The following is a 15,739-nucleotide window of genomic DNA, read 5'->3' on the forward strand; positions in this document are numbered from 1 at the left end:
TCATTTGGGCACTGACGACACATCCATGTCTATGCAAGTCATAGGAAGCAGTAAATACTGCCCTTCCCACGCCCACCTCCCAAAGAAGTGCTCTTTTATTCAGTCAGTGAGCATGAAGGACAGTTGTGAGAGCCCCAGAAATATACTATTATCTGCAACATCATCTCAGAGTAGAGAACTCTGCTTTTAAAAAGAAATGCAATTTAATAATGCTTAAAGTTTTACTGTGAAAAGTCCCGACCCCCAGGCAACTACCTCCTTTGACTAAAGCCCAGAGTACCTACATGATTTATTTCTTTACCTTTCATTTCCACCCCCAACTGCTCTCTCACTGTTTGAGAGACTGAAAGACGATCTTAAACATCAGGTCCCACCTTAGACCATGCTAACACTGTTTGCCCTGCTTATGTCTCTACCATAGCTGCCTACCACACTGCTATGTTGTGTTTCTTCCACATTTGTGCCTACGAGCTGAACTTTCCCTATTTTAACCACTGCCTCATTAGTAGGCAAACAAAATCCAGAAGCGTTAGCTCTTAGCCCCCTTTTCTTTACTACATTTTCCTCTCACTTTCTCTGTCTATAGAAATGTATTTCTCAGTGTCATGTACTTGACTCTTAAAACAATGTCTATATTAAAAATGTTTTCATGAAGATTTACTCCAATTTTTTTCAATTAATTCGTGGCTGTTTCTTCTTAGACAGCATTTAAACATTTAAAAAATAACCAATATAAATTCTCATTGTTTAGGTTTCTCGTAAACCAGTTCCATCAGGTTATAAGCATTCCATCCAGGAACCATGGTGGTTTTGTATTTACCTGTTGGGCTGCGAGCTGCATGCTGCTCAGTTCCAACCCACCAGCAGCTCCTCCAAAGCCTGGACTTTCTCCTCCCATAAACACTTCCAGCCTCGGAAACCCACAGGGGTGGCTGAGTCAGCATTGATTTGAAGGCAATGTGTGATAAGCAGTCATTTCCTCATGACTAAGGGCGACTCGGGGCCCACAGACAGAGGTTTATTGTAGAGCTGTTAACCCCAAAGTTGACAATTTAACATGTCAACCCCCCATCTACTAACTGGGGGGAGTGAGTGACAATTTGCTTCCGTAAAGATAACAATATGGAAAAACTGTTGGCAGACCTCGTAGGTCGCAGAAGGTCCCTATGAGTCTGAATCAACTTCCCAGCAATTGGTTTGGCTTTTGGTTTAAATGTCATGTCCTCATGATCTCGGAGGGGGGTCAAAGAGTTCTTGGGGAAACGCAGGGATATCTGTTCATGAACTTTTTGAGTTCTCCTTTTATTTTGTTCAAGAAACAAGTATTCACATATCAGCTTGGCTCTAACGATGATGGCAGCTTGGGTATTCTGTTCATATCTAAACTTACATCTTCTTATTTGTAAAAGAGGAGATAATAATTGTTGCTAGCTTCCAGTGTGTAGACACTGACTCATGCTGATCTTAGAACAGAACAAAACGCCGCCTTCCCTACAACTGTCTTCATGACCTTTTTTTTTTTTTTTGGTGTGTGTTTCAGTCTATTGTGTGACGATTGTGCTAATCCACCCTCTGTGGTGTTCCTTATTTTCAATGACCCTGTTAGCATGACGCCCTTTTCTACAGAATATGAGCAGTTAGCAATGTTTAATAAAATGGTTAATGGGTATAGAATACATTTTGTAGTGCCTGATGCTTAGTCTGTGCTTAACAATTGCAGTTTTAATTAATACTAATGATTGACCCACATGGTAAGGATAATAAACCAACCTTCTGCCCTTGACACCGCTCTTGTAGTGATCATTGGCTGCACATCCCCACTTACCCACTCTCATTTCCACCCTATTGCTTCCTTTGCTTGACGATCAGGGAGGATCTGGTATTCAATTTTGGTCTCTGTGCATGGGCAGTGATCAGTGGGAAACCAAACAGAAACTCAACCTTTAGAATTATGCCCACGAATACAGTAAGATTTACGCAGAAATGTTTTATATGCATATGTGTACCCAATACCTCTCTAGGAAGAGTGTACAGAGCATTTGTCAGATTCTCAAGGGTCCATAAACTCAAAAGATGAAGACTTACTGCCAGCACACGGATGACCAAGGCCATGTTATTCTGGTGAGTCAGCCTTTTGTTATTCATTTTGATATAGCTTAGGGGTCCAATTGTGAGGATTTTTGTTCTCTTCAATGGAGGTGAAACCTCTATTGAAATCTTCTGTCTGTGATCTCCATCAGTAAGTGTTTCAAGTATTCTTGAAGGTTGTGTCATCTAACCATAAAAGGTTGTTCATTAGCTTTCCTCCAAACCCAATGCCTTGTTCAGGTTCCTGTCATCCTACTTCTCATATATTTGTGCATCATGTTGTAAGGATACAATACATAACTTTCTGATTTTAACCAGGCAGAGAATCCTCTCGTTATTTTGAAACAACTTTGATTTTTGGTCTATGCACAGGATCAACTTGAGCATCATTAACTCTTCTGGACTTCCCATTCTTTGCCACGGTAGCCCTACTTTGTTATAATCCACACCATCGAATGCCTTTGCATAGGGACTGAAACAAAGGCAGACGTCTTTCTGGTATCCTCTATTTTTAGCCAAGATCAGTTTGCTCTCAGCAATGATAGCGTCATTCCAAACCGTCTTTTGAATCTGACTAGATATTCTGACTGTTCTTTGTTGATGTACTGCTTGAAATACGCATGTTTTTAATTATCTTCAGTAAAATGTTACTTGTATGGTGCATTTCTAATTGTCGTTGTTAGCGACCATCAAGCTATTCCTCATAGAAACCTTATTCACAACAAAAGGAAGCCTTCCTACGCCATCCTCACAATTGTTATGTTTGAGTCCATTGTTGCTGCGACTGTGCCAATCCCTCTCATTGAAGGCTTCTTCTTCTTCATTGTCGCTCCACTTTACCCAGCATGATGTCCTTCTCCAGGCTCGGTCTCTCCTGAGAACATGTCCAAGGTAATTGAGACAAAGCCTCACCACCCTGGACTGCAGGAGCATTCTGGTTGTACTTCTTATAAGACGCTTCTATTGATTCTTCTTCTCTTTTATAAAAGCAGGTTTATTGGCACTTTGTAGCATGCAATTGAATAGTTCAATCGTATCAAGAAGAATTGTGCAATCATAACCTCAACCAATTTTAGAACATTTTCTTCTTCCATATACTCGTTGTTATTAGTGTAATTACTATTTTTTAATTGTGGCAAAAATATACACAACAAAACATTCTCAAATTCAAAAACTGCTACCTGTATGAGTCGGTCCCACTGATTAAACTCTGAATGTTATGTAGCTATTACTCCACTTTTCCAAATTTTTTCACCGCTATTGACGTAAACTCAATGCTCCCTACGCAAAACTCTTCCTCCATCGTTCATGGTAATCATTGGTCAAGTTTGGTTTCTTTTTTATGACCATTATTTTTAAATTTGAATTTATTATTAATGGGCAGCCAATACACATATCATATCATTCCAGAGTTCAGTCACATCAAGCAGTATTTTACAATTGCTTCCACGGTCAGTTTGAAAAGATTCTTTCCCTTCCCGGGCTCCTTGCAGTCGCCTTGACATTGAGTTATAATCCATGCTGAAAGTCTGGATCCTTGATCCTTATCAGCAAGTGCTGTGAGTCCTCCCCACTTTCAGCGAGCAATGCTGTGCTGTCTCCCTATCACAGGCGGTTAATAAGGCTTCCTCCAGTCCTCAGAATGAATTCAGCTTAATATAATCCAGATTCTCTGATGATTTGCTCAGCATGCAGATTCAATACGTATGGTTAAAGGATTCAACTCGGATGCACAATTTCCTTGATGTTAAACCATACAGTATTCCGATATTCTGTTTGCAAAACTGTGTCTTGATCTATGTGCAGGTTCCACGTGATCACAAGTAAGTGTTCCAGAATTCCCATTATTCTCAAGGGGCTCTCTATAATTTTTTGGCTCTGTATAGTTTTTCAGTGTTAAATTCTAAGAATCGCATGAATATATTTTTAATACCAGGGGTTATACCTCATTTCTAACAACAATGTAACGTTTGGGACACCCAATAAAATGATATGACTTGATACATGAATAAATATATCTTTTTGATAAATGGTAAGAAATTTATATGTAGCCCAGGAAATAAATGATTCAAACGTAAGAATGAAACATGGTTTCACAAATACAAGCCATTCAAAGTATTGCCCCAACGAATGAGTGATGTTAATAAGGAGATGCAGAGAAAAACAAAAGATGATAATGTGCTTAAGGAGTTATGTTCAGCATCTGAATAGAATGTTTATATTGGACTAGATGGGAATGCTTAGGGTTTGATTACAAGGTGGATAGAGCCACATATTGAAAGTGAGGAAATGGTCATGGTATTTAGAATAAGACATGATCATGCCAACTTTGAGAGCAAGGGAAGGAACAACAAGCTTAGTTGGAAGGTATGGCCATTCATACTGAATATGGTGTAAATAGAACATGGGACCATGACCTTTGGTCATTTTTCTTCACATCCCCAAGGCTTATCATGTTTCATAAGTGAATCGATGGATAAGAAAACATTGAAAAATTAAGGCATGTTAGAGAAGTAGCATGTGTGACAAGTAATTGTTTCAAAATTTTACATACGCCTCTTCTAAAAATAGTGTTGTTCAAAGGGCTGAATAAAGAGGAAGATAAATTCCTAGACAAATATCAATACTGATTGCTCTTAATCTCAACCCAAAATCAGATTTACTAACAATTGATACACTCAAAGAAAGTGACAGTTTACCTTTTGGGGAGTGGCATTCCTTTGAAAAATACTTACCTGCAACTTTTAAATTGTAGCAATTTAAAAACTTTTAAATTGTAGCATTTAAACTAAGATATATTTCAGGACTTAGTATAATGATTCTCAATAAACCCCAAAATACAACAGTACCTTAGTTTCAAATACAAATGAAAAATATAGGGAAATATTCTCCCGTAATTCCAGTAATTGATATAAAATATTTTAAAACAAGGAGGCCAGATATAAAAGGCTATATGTTATTTGATTCTATATTTGAATGATTAAAGCTTCTAAGACAAAAAGGAGATCATAGCAGGAATTTAGGATGAGGAAGGATTAACTATAAATAGGTAGCAAGAAGGGATTTTAAGAAGTGATGTAACTGATTTGAATCTTATTGTAATTGTGGTAGTTAAAGGACTCAACTCATTTGCCAATAGTTATAAAAGTATATGCAAAAGTAAATACTCTACCATATGAAAATTGAAAAATAATACATTGTAAAATATTTGGGAAAATCAATCAAGCTTATTACATACTTTCAATTATTATTTTAGTATCTGGTATAAACTGATCAGAGAAGTCAAGGACATTTGTATTTAGATTATATGTACTATATAAAATATACATGAACCGCATGTCACTGGAGTAATTACTTATATTATCTATAGAAATCCAGGCATATCCCTTCTATATGAATTATTGATGCCTTGTTATCTTAGATAGTGAAACTAAATAGTGGCTAAAGGCTTAACTCTAGAAACAAACAGAATTTGATTGGTCACGCTGTTATACTCAAGTGACTCATTATTGTCTAACTACATGAAAAACAAACAAACAAGCCTGCTTGTAGCACTTTATTTTCTAAATAACTTAATTATATCATCAATGATACTCCCCAAGTAAAATTTAATACACAATAAGGTAAAATAAAAAATCAATTAGTTGTACCTTGAAGATAACAACTATACCTTTAACACAGGTTAAATACAATTTCAGGGCATTTACCAAGGTAAACTAAAAAATAAAATATTGGTTTTAGGGTTCCAGTGCTATAAGCATGACGATTCAAATAAAACATGTTTAACCATGTCTCTTCTGTCAGTGAATGACTGTAGACAAGTTCTCTCAAAACTGTGTTTGTCTTAGTCTCATTAGGTTGCCTGCAACAACAGCAAAATACTAATAGCCAATGAAAGCAGGGGCTTCTGTGGCGATCTCCATGGTTAGGTAATTTCAGGATCAAGCAGTAAACTCTGAAGATTTTTGCTACAATTATTTGGGAATCCAAAAAGGAAATATTGAGAGATTTACTCAAAAACTGAAAGATGATCATGGGAGTTTATTAGGAAATGACTGAAAATTTTATTGGGGGGAGAAAGGTGAGGAAAATTGAACTCAGAGTTTCCCCCACACAATAATGCTCCTGTGTGTTCTCAGATGGCAACAAGGGCTGTCCTTAGGGAGTGCCCTCGGAAACCTTACCATCTGGACCATGCTCTCTCCGACTTTGGTTGGTTGCCATCACTCAAAGGGCATTTAAAAAGAGCACGATTTAAATCCCTCAAGGATGCTCGAACTGCTGCCTTGAAGTGGTATGAATCAAAAATCTCAGAAGGGCTAGAGAAATGGGAACGCTGGATGTGTGTTGATCTAGATTAGGAATATTTGATATGTGTGCTTAATAAATAGTTATAAAATTTTATAGCCCTATGTTTAACTTATTTTCATATAGAGGGGTATACAAAGCTTTTTAAAATTTAATTTTAGGGCATAGTGTATTTGACAAGTGTATTTATTTTCCAGGTTTTCTATAGCAAAGTATCACAAACTGAGTGGTTTTAAACACCATACACATATTGTTTTATATTTGTAGAAGTTAGAAATATGAATTGAGAGTGTCTGTAGGCCATGTTCCCTCCAAACTATCTAAGAATACCCTCCCATGTCTTTTCCAATCCTGGTAGACACCATCACTTCTTGGTTTTGACAGCAAACCTGCAATCTCTGTTTCCATCTTCATGAAGCTCTTCACTCTCCACCTCTACAGCTCAACCCAAGTCTATAACATTCTCACTGACTCTCCTACTTTTAGGAAATTAGATCAGAGCTCACCCTACACCAGTATGACCTACTGCTAACTAATCTGGAAAGATCTGTTTCTCAATAAGAACACATCCACAGGTCTTACGAGTCCAGTCTTGCGCATTTCTTTTTGGAAAATGAAATTTAACCCCTAACAAGAAGCCAGGAAGAGAAATCACAATCTGGTTATCAATGACACTATTTGATATTCTCTGATTTGTGGCTTTATAATCGTCCTAATAACTTCATGTAATCAATTTAACTACTTTTTTCTAGAATTTTTAAATATAAATTCTAAAATTTCCAGCGGATTTTAAATGTAATGTACCTATAAATGCAATGGAAATATTCTTAAATAGATCTTTATCTTGCAAGGATATAGACTCTATGAGTTGATGATCATTATGAAATAGAAGAATAAAGAGTTCGAGATTCATTTCTTGCAATAGACAAACTAGCTAGAAAGGTCAAACCAGCTACTAGAAATACCAGAACAAAAAGGTCTTCATTCTTTGAACACATATTCTAGGTACGAGTTTTTGTTTTGCTTTGTTTTTAACTATGATTGCCATAACCAATTCCCAGGGTCAGTACTACCCTGTCCTACAGGGTCACTGTGTGTTGGTATTCTCCAGGTGACAGTGAATTTGTTTTCTTGAGCCTTTACATAACCAAAGATATAGGTATGATTGTACACACGTCACTAGTTCCTGTATGTGAGGCTGAATTCCCAACCATAGCACAGTAGCTATCTCACTCAAAAAAGACTATGGAGGTAAAAGCTTTAACACATATTTATTATTGAAAAAGCTGTGAGCTAGCACAAAAATTTTAATAACAGTAAAAATAAACATCTTACAAGCGTTGGCACTTTTATATTTGATCATGTATTTAACCGATTATTTTCCTTATGGAGAATTGGCATAGACAGTTCAAGGTTTCTAAGTAAGTACTGTGTTACTACTAGTACCAAGGATTTTAGTAAGTAACAAGTGTTTGCTATATCTAAAAAGTAACTGGGATTTACCTAGATGAGAGTTTGCTTGTACAACACTTTTATGTTATATTTTCCCATGCAAGATATGGTCTCTATCCTCAAAGTGACCTATTAATCTTGAATTGTTGACAGAATTCCAAGAATGATGCTTCAAACCAAGAATTTAAATAAGGTGCTAGGACTCGGATTCCTGTGATATTAGTGATCTTTTAAATAGCTTTCCCTGAAATTCTGCGCAATACTTTTACTCACAGGCAACAGACTTGGCAGTGTTCATGACAACTGCAAATCATAAAGGGAAATGTAGGTGTTCCTATGAAGTACTCCTGTGATGATTACATAGATATGTTATGCCTAAAGAGACAGAAGACAATATTAAACACTTAGACCAACCAATAATTGAATACAAAGAGAGTTTGGGACACAAATGTGGAATTGTAATACAAGTCAAATAACATATATTACTATACAAACAAACAAATGAGCAACAAAGCAAGGCTGATTACTCAAAGCTTATTGTTCAAAGTTTATTATTCAATTATTGGGTAGTTTTTTATAAATGGTTTATTGAGATAGCTTCTCTGAGGTGGTAGCTTTGATTAATTTTTAAAAGAAGTGTGAAAGTCAATCAAATTTTCTGTGGGGAGAACTTTGCCGTCAGGAGAAACAGCAGATGTAAGTACCTCAGACAATGGCATGATCTGAATGATCAAGGAAAATATGGTATCAGTGTATGCTGCACAATGTTATGGATGACATTCATATGCCCCAAAAGATATGGGGAAGGCCTTACAACCATGAATCCAACCTTGTTCTTGGAGTACCTTCATTTGAATTCCTAGCTTTCTGAACTGTACGATAGTATTTTTTTATCTAAATCATTCCGTATGTGGTATTTTGGTCTAGTCTCTCTAGGAAACTAGGACAAGTGGAATTAATTGTCACATAGAAAACAAAAATACCATTTCCTAAAAACTAAACATACACTTTCTTATTAAAAAAGAAAAAAACAAATGGAAACTTGGTACAAACCAGAAAGGCTTTTGTTTTTCCTTATTCCACTTTCTATTATCTTCATTTCTCATTCCAACCTTAATTACTCTGGTAGTTTTAAGTGGGGCATGCCAGAACAGAGAGCTCTCATAAATAGAGACGCACAAGAGAGCGTGTGTATATGTGCACATACATGTGAACAAGCAAACATAAGCCTAAATGGGCCACTTTTTCTTTTGTCAATTTTATAATAATAGTAGGAGTTAAAAATATTGACCAATTATTATATACCATTCAATAGATGCCATTTTAATGGATTGTTTTAATCTGTACAAATCCTCTAAACTGAGCACTGTTATTGCAATTATTTTGTAGATGAAAAAAACAGAACAAATAATTTTCCCAAGCTTACACATCTAATAAGTAGCATGGTAAAAATGTAAATCTAGATAATCCTATGCTACAGCTCCATCTTAACCACCATTTATTAGTTTCCCTGGTATTCCATAATGTACACTTAGCATATTGGCATATCCATTAGTACCATATAGCCTCCTGTTTAGGTCTTGTTTTGAGTATGGTCTTTGACCATTCTGCATTTGTAATTTCATATATATCACTTCACCCAAATGGGAAAAACCTGAAGCACCTATGAATAAAGTTTAAAGATCCCAGCTTACAATTAGGATCAAACCTGAAAATAAAGAAGACATGGATCCTCACAGTAGGAGAAATAAACAATATCATGTTAAGTGGAGGGGAAAAATGAAGTTGGCGGAATTTCATTTTACTTGCACTAATAATCAATGTCCTTGGAAACAATCAAGAAATCAAAGGACATATTTCAGTAGAAAAGTCTCCATCAGTATACATCTTTAAAAATGCAAAGGTTCATTTTGGTACAAAGCAGGATAATTGAAAAAGTAAACACAATAAAAATGGTCATATTTCATTGTGGTGTTGGCAGTCAAAATCAAATATTTGATATTGTCATCAGAAGAATAAGGAGGACTGATGGGGCTGTGGGGTAGACATTAGTCTGCTAACCTGTAGTCACTTTGAGGGCTAAAGATGAGGTTATTTGTGCTCATAAATATTACAAACTTGGAAAACCACAGGGACAATTCTATTATGTCCTTTACTGTTGATATGGCTTCCAAGCAACTGGAAGGCACTGAGTTGAGTTCTTGATAGTGACGTTATGGATAGGGATCTACTTGATTGACCGTTGATTATGGTACTGGAGTTAGAAGAATAAACAAGTTAATCAGGGCCATGCACCAAAAAGAAATATGAGTTAAGGGTCGAGCACCAAAGGGAAATACAAAAGTTAAGGGATGAGGTATCAAAGCAAATAACAAGTAAACAGGCTTCATTAACAAACTAGAAGAAGCTGAGAATCACACCAGTGACTTTGAGGATAACCTGGCAGACTTCCACAAATGGAAAACACAGTCAAACAAGATAAAGAAGCTGAAGAAAACCAGAGAACAATGTCAGATGCTTTGAATACATACGAAATCAGAATAATCAGACTACCAGAACAAAACTCAACAAAGAAGTTGACAGCAAAAACAGTGAGTGAGGGAATTCCTAAAGGAAAACGTCCCCAACATAATAAATGAGAGTCAGGTGACTATCAAGGAAGCAGAGAGGACATCCTCTAACCTGAGTCCAAGGAAGAATTCACCAAGGCATATAATAGTTAAACTATCCAAGTTTGAGGAAGAGGAGAAAATCATGAGAGCAGCTAGGGAAAGAAAGGCAGTTTATTATAAAGGTACCCAAATAAAAATGTGGTCAGACTTATGAGCAGACACCATGAAGAAGAGGAGAAAATGAAGTAGCATATCCTGAAAGTTGAGAGCAAACAATGCAAACTCAAGAATCCTCTATCCAGCCAAATTCTCTATCAAGATAGAAGAAGTAGGAGTCGGAGTCTTTCTGAACAAGGAAAAAACTCAAAGAATATGTTACAAGAAACTCAGCTCTACAAAAAAATCTGTGCTGACCAAGTGTCGTCAGAAGAACAACACTCTTCAAGAACAAACAGGAGTCTACCACATAGAGCAAATCCACCCAGAGGCCAACACATTAAAAACAGCCCCCAAGATAACAATGACTCAATGGTGGAAAGAAAGCAAGAATGGACTACACACTCATTTGTACAATGCACTAGTGAGAAGGGAGGTAAGAAAACACCCAACACAAAAGGTGTGAGATGACATCACAGTCCACAGATGGATTTTAAAAAATCATTTTATTGGGGCTCTTACAACGCTTATCAAAATTCCTAAATATATGTCCATTTTTTCAAACACATCTGTACATATGTTGTTATCATCTTTTTCAAAGCATTTTCCTTCTACTTGAGCCCCTGGCATCATCTCCTCATTTTTCCTCCTCCCTCCCCCCCACTCATGCCTCTTTTATAATTTATCATTTTTTTTCATGTCTTTTACCAACCGCTATCTCATTTCACCCACTTTTCTGCTGTCCGTTCCCTGGCATGGGGGTCATATGCCCATCATATTGACTGCTTCTCTCTTACATGACCACCCCCCATGCCCCCCAAACCTTACCCTCCTAGTATCACAGCTCTCCTTATTGTTCCCGAGACATTTATCTGTTCTGGATTTCCTGTGTTGTGAGCTCTTATCTGTACTAGTATACATGTTCTATTTAACCAGATTGGTAAAATAGAATTAGGGTTGGTAGTGGGGGGAGGAAGCATTAAAGAACCAGAGGGGAAGGCTGTGTGTTTCATCAGTGCTATACTGCACCCTGATTGGCTCTTCTCTTCCTTGTGGCCATTCTGACAGAGGTGTCCAATTAAAGCCCAGAGTGCAGACAAAGGGCTTTGCATCTCCACTCTGCATCCCCTCTCATTCCCATTGATATGCTTTTTGTTTGTTTTGTTTTGTGTCTTTGATGACTGATACCTGATCCCATTGAAACCTCAGGATCACATAGGCTGGTATGATTCTTCCATGTGGACTTTGTTACTTCTCAGCTATATGGCCACATATTTATGTTCAAGCCTTTAAGAACCCAGATGCTATATCTTTTGATAGCCGGGCACCATCAGCTTTCTTCATTATATTTGTTTATGCACTCGTTTTGTCTTCAGCAATCAAGTCAAGAAAGGTGAACATCACAGAGTGCTGTGTTAGCAGAACAAAGTGTTCCTGTTTTGAGGGAGCACTAGAGTGGAGGCCCAATGTCCATTGGCTACCATAATACGCTATAAATAAATATATATACATATCCCTATTCCACTATTATTGTATATAAAAGTATATACATATATACATGCCTATATTTAGACCTCTATAACAATCCTATGCCTCCCAATTATTTCCTCTATTTCCTTTAACTTTCCTCCCATTCCACTATCAAGTTTGGCCTTCATTATGGTTTTAGTAATCCCTCTCAGCTACATTGCTCTTGATTGAGCCCCACCACCATCACCACCATGCATCCTATGCCCTCCTTGCCATCAATTTTAGATTACTTACTCTTCCCTTGTCCCTGGGTTTGTTGGCACCCCCCTCCTTTTCCCCATCTTTCCCTCCTCCGTTTCACCCCAGAACCATCAGTCCCATTGTTCTCTCCTCCAGATTTTTCATCCCGCCTCACTTGTCCAGATAGACAAGCATAGACAATAATAAGCGCAAAAAGAAAGCAGAGCAAAACATAACAAAAAATAAATCAACAACAAAACAAAACAAAAGATATAAAGCAAAAAGGAAAACCAACAGCAAAACCTGAAAAGCCCTCAAGCCATTCCCAGTCTGTCCATTGACCTTTATGAGTATTTTCCAGCTAAGTCTTCTGAGGTGCCATGCCCTGGCCCCCAAGTCTCCCTTTGGCATTCCTCAGGAACTTTATCATTTCCCCCCTTATTGTTCCACTGTACAGTCTTAGTGTTCACCCCGGTATGGTGGGGTTAGATCAGGTACATCTCCTACACCATGTGCCCCGTGTTGTCCCTCGTCACTCTATGTGTCAGTGAGGGTCATGTCATCCTGCCTTATGGTGGGGCTGGCCTTTTGATACTCTCTGTGCTTTGGCTGCTCTGAGATGGAATATTGTCCATGGGGCTTGGTTGGTCAGGGTATATTCAACTCTCTCCTTCCCTCTTTGTTTGCTCCTGATCAGTCATGCCCAGCTTCCTGAGCTGCAGCTTCAGTACTGTCCTCTGAAATGCATTCCTCTGGGATGGGGCGGTGGGGGGGTGCCCACAAGGCTGGGATTGGGATCCAGCCCGTTGGTCTCTCTATTGGTTCGCTGGTTCATGCCTGTATGTTGCATTCATGTCTTGGCTCACCGGGTTGAAGTCTGGTACCTCTCATTGATGGATTTTATATATTTGAATATCAACAGACTGATCTCGCCTGTTAAAAGACAAAGACTAGTGGACTGACTTAGAAAATGCAACACATCTATCTACTGCCTACCAGAGATACTTGAAAAACTTGAAAACAGAAATAGGCAGAGGCTCAAAGACTGGAGAAAAATATACCAAACAGAAAACAATTCAAAAAAAAGCAAGGGTTGAAATCCTAATCTCAGATAAAATTGATCTCAAGGTGAAAGTCATAACAAAGGTTATGGAGGAGCACTTTATAATGCTCATAGGATCAGTAGACCAAGATCTAGTGATCATAATAAACATTTACGCACCCAAAGAGACACCGAGGGAATTCATCAATCACATGGTCCAAAAGATAAAAAAGGAATCACAAAAATCATAGTAAGTGACATTAATAAACTGTTCTCTGAGAAAGGTAGATCACAGGAAAGAAGCTTAACAAGGAAGCTATAGAACTAAACTCTACCATTAGGAGACTGGACTTGATAGTCATTTTAAGAAGCTCTCCACACAAATGCAAAAAAATCACATTCTATTCAAGCCCACACGGCACATACTTAGAGATAGACCACATGCTGGGACACAAGTCAAACCTATGTAAATTCAAACACATAGAGGTCACGCAGACTTCCCTCTCAGACCATTAGGCCACGAGGATTAAGCAAACAAGGGTAAATTATTTGAAGATGAATAACTCTCTACTGTGAAATGAATGGGTATTGACCTAGATCAGAGACAAAATCATGAAGTTTTTAAAAAACAATGAGAATGAGAATACAATATACCAAAACCTTTGGGACACAGTAAAAGCGGTTATCAGAGGGAGTTTGATAATGATAAATGCACACATGAAAAATGAAGAGATTTATGATTGATAATGCTGGCGCAAACTCCACAGCAATTGCAGTGGAGTCAACATAACAATCCTGTTAATAGCAAAAGAAAAGAAATAATAAAAATTAGGGTAGAAAAAATGAGTGGGAAAACAAGAAAACTAAAAAACCAATGCCACAAAAAGCTGGTTCTTTAAAAGGATTAACAGAATTGACAGACCAATGACAACCTAACCAAAGAAAGGAAGGAATAAATATGACTAGTCAGAATGAGGGATGAAACAGGGACATTACAATGGACCCTAATGAAATTAAAATGCTAATTACAAAAAGTATTGTTCAACAACTTGGAAGACATGGACAAATACTTGGAAAAGCAATCCCTTCCGAGACTGCCCCAAATAGAAGCCAAAAACCTCTACAGACACATAGCAATGGGGGAGATAGATAAGGATTTCAAAGAAAAATCAACTAAAAATCCCATAGCCAGAAGGCTTCACAGGAGAATTCTACTAATCATGTAGTGAAGAAATGACACCAATACTACACAAACTCTTCCAGAACATCAAGGTGGCAAACTCCCAAACTTTTTCTATGAAGCTAACATAACACTGAAACCTAAAATTGGCATGGATTCCACAAGAATTGAGGATCACAGACTGATATTGATAATGAACATCGATGCAAAAATCCTTAATAAAATGCTGGCAAATAGAATACAAAATTTATAAGATGATTAATTCACCATGACCAAGTGGGATTCATTGCAGAGATGCAGGGATGATTCAACCTGAGTCTATCAGCATTATTCAAAACATTGATAAGAAAAGGAATAAAAATCACATGATAATATCAATAGATGCAGAAAGAGAATTTGACAATATCCAAAACCCATTCCTCTTTAAGACACTCAACAAGATAGGAATGGAAGGAAAATCCCTCAATGTGATATATTTTATATATGAAAACCCAACAGCCAATGTGGTAGTCTATGGGGAAAAGATGAAAAGAGGACCAGATAAGGGTGTCCCTTGCCCCACTTCTATTTAACATCTTACTGGAGGTCCTAGTTAACAACCTAAGGCAAAGGAAATACAGTAAATGTATTAATCTGGGGGAAGAACAGGTGAAATTATCGTTATTCACAGATTATATGATTTTATATATGGAAAATCCCAAAAGCTCTACAAGAGGTATGCCGGAAGTGATAGAGGAATATGGAAGGATTTGCATCTTATTTATCTTTTTGATCTCCAAGTGTTTAGCATAATATCTAAAGCTGAGTGGGCTTTACACAAATATGTGTTTAATAAATGATGGGTAGGTGAAATAAAGATAGAGTGAGACAATCCAAAGAGATCACAGGACAAATCATGTTTCTTGTCTTAAAGATCAAGCTAGTCCATCCCCAAATCTACATAGACTAACACTGCAATTCACTTTACTCTTTTTTTCAAAGGTATGGTCTGCATTCACTCATGCAAACTAGTCTGAAAGAGATAGCACACAAGTATTGGTACTATCAAATGGACTTTGTGTTTAGATTGTTATGTTAGAGAAAGATGTATTTTCTGTATGGTATATGGTAGATGTATAGCATTATAAATTAAATGAATAATAGCTTTTAAGGTTAAAGTACTAGATTTTGTTGGCAAGCTAAACTGAGCCC

The sequence above is a fragment of the Tenrec ecaudatus genome, chromosome 3, assembly GCF_050624435.1.
Source record: "Tenrec ecaudatus isolate mTenEca1 chromosome 3, mTenEca1.hap1, whole genome shotgun sequence".
NCBI classification, from domain to species: Eukaryota; Metazoa; Chordata; class Mammalia; order Afrosoricida; family Tenrecidae; genus Tenrec; species Tenrec ecaudatus.